The sequence below is a fragment of the Mandrillus leucophaeus genome, unplaced genomic scaffold, assembly GCF_000951045.1.
Source record: "Mandrillus leucophaeus isolate KB7577 unplaced genomic scaffold, Mleu.le_1.0 Scaffold327, whole genome shotgun sequence".
In the NCBI taxonomy this organism is placed as follows: domain Eukaryota; kingdom Metazoa; phylum Chordata; class Mammalia; order Primates; family Cercopithecidae; genus Mandrillus; species Mandrillus leucophaeus.
In genome coordinates, this window is record NW_012103443.1 from 3,083,762 (window position 1) to 3,086,060 (window position 2,299).

Genomic DNA, 2,299 nt, shown 5'->3' on the forward strand with positions numbered 1-2,299 from the left:
GGTTATGAAAGTGAGCCACCATGCCTGGCCTTTCTGATGCTTTTAAAAGAGATTGAATTGATATAATCTACTTTAACTGTTACAAAGTGGTGAATATTTCCAACATTGAGATTTTACTTGTAATGCATGTAACATATTTTTGGGGACATGGAAGTTCCATAAGTGTTAACTTTGCTTTTTTGTTAACATTGCTTTTTTGTTAACATTTAGATGTTAACTTTAAAAATAATGTGCAATAGGTTAATTTTGTAATAACTTTTAAGGCCAGTCCTATTTAGCAAATATGTATCGGGAGATCTTCCTGTTATAACAACTTTGGTTGGGCAGGTTTTTTAACCTTGCAATTTTGTAATTTGCCTTGTGATTTTTATCTTCCTTCTTCCTTGGCATTGCAACCTCTTATTTAGTCAGTTAATTTAGTAGTGAGATGAAAATGCCCTCTGCATTAATGAAGATGTGTTGTGATGATCTTAAACAGTGTAGTCTTGTTGCAGCGATATGAGTGTGAAATACCATTTGAGTTACGATAAACTTGAGATTATTACTGAATGTGCTCCAGCACCTAACTAATTAGGAGAGTCATGCTGGGGAGGGCACAGGTTTCCCAAAGGTTACCCCCAGGTCTGACTGATCCCAGGGATGCTCTGACCTTGAATCTCCTACCAGGGGTCACTTATGACATAGTAAGGTTCAGGGTGACCAGCCATCTCTCCTCAGACTGTCCTCCTTCTTGTCATCCTGTAGTCTGGCCTCACAGAAATTACACAGTTGTCACTTGTAATAAGGTGCTAATGGGGCATGTAATTCCCAACCTGTTGCTCATACACAGGTAGATTTCAGGGGAGAAATGTGCTTGTATAGTCTTTGCTCATAATACAGCATTGGAATCCTGGACTTCAGGTAAAATTCCCACTGGAATTTAAGTGGCCTGTTCTATCTGATACAACGAGCTTCATTCTCAGATGCCTTCCATTCCAAGCAAGACATTTATTGAATAATGGAATTTTCCAATTATATCAAGGTTAAAAGAAGACAGATTATTATTGAATGCATACTAATTATCCTATTGCCGTAAGAATGTAAGGACACTTGGTATGAGTTTCTGAACTCTGGGGATCAGTGAGACTGGGATACGATTTTTAAATGCTTTATTTCAGTTTATATTAGCAGCATCTACTCACTTGTTGTGAATTGCAGATAGTTAAGTATAGAGAGGACTTCTTATATATTCAAAAATAGAACAATACAATAATAATATACTAAATAAATAACTAAAATAAAATTTTCCTTAGTAGTCCATTCAATCTTCTTCTTCTTATTATTATTTGAGACAAAGTCTCCCTCTGTCACTCAGACTGGAATGCAGTGGTGTGATCATAGCTCACTGCAACCTCCACTTCCCAGGCTCAAGGGATCGTCCTGCCTCAACCTCCCAAGTAATGGGGACTACAGGCACGTGCCACCATGACCAACTAACTTTTTTGTATCTTTAGTAGAGACGGGTTTTCACCATGTTGGCCAGGCTGGTCTCAAGTGATCTGCCCTCTTCAGCCTCCCAAAGTACTGAGATTATAGGCATGAGCCACTACATCCAGCCTCAGGCAGTCTTGTGTAATTAATTCTTGTTCCTCTTGATCTTGGGCTAGTGGTATCATGAAGCTGTCTGCTTCTCCACTAAAGTTCTACAAATCCCAACTCAACCCACTGGTGTCATCAGATGCCTGTATCCAAGAGTCTGTCACTTGAAGTGTCAATTGTTTAAAGTGTCTGGTCCTTTACTATGCGGCTTTTGAGATTTATCTTTGCCAAAGACACAAACTGTAGCCTAAAGCTGAATAAAACCTCAGGAAACCACTGGAGGAAAACGAAACCATCTATAGATGACAGAAATAGGAATCGCTGTGGTTAGTTTACTACCGATAATTTTAAAATGTGAAAGGTCTGATGAGAGTTTATAATAAGCATAGCACATAATGTGACATGCAAAAGAAAACAGTAAAATCATTTCACCAAAATTAGAATGTCTTGAAGGATAATGAGTAAGCCAGTTTTCAAAGAAGTCAGGGGATGTTATTTCTGATTTTATAAAAATGAATGAATATAGTTTTTACAGAGAAAAAAAACCTCAAGATATAATACTCTTAAAAGATTCAGCCAGATATGGTGGCTCACGCCTGTAATCCCAGTACTTTGGAAGACCGAGGCAGGTAGATCAGAAAGTCAGGAGTTTGAGACTAGCCTGGCCAACATAGTGAAGCCCCATTTCTATTAAAAATACAAAAATCAGCCTGGCATGGTG

General features: G+C 38.2%; 1 protein-coding gene across 5 annotated transcripts in view; it reads left to right on the top strand.

Moving 5' to 3' along the window:
- The window catches only part of FAM13C (family with sequence similarity 13, member C), a 120,943-nt gene that overhangs the window by 11,585 nt on the left and 107,059 nt on the right, over nucleotides 1–2,299 (top strand). The gene's annotated exons all lie outside the window — the stretch shown is intronic.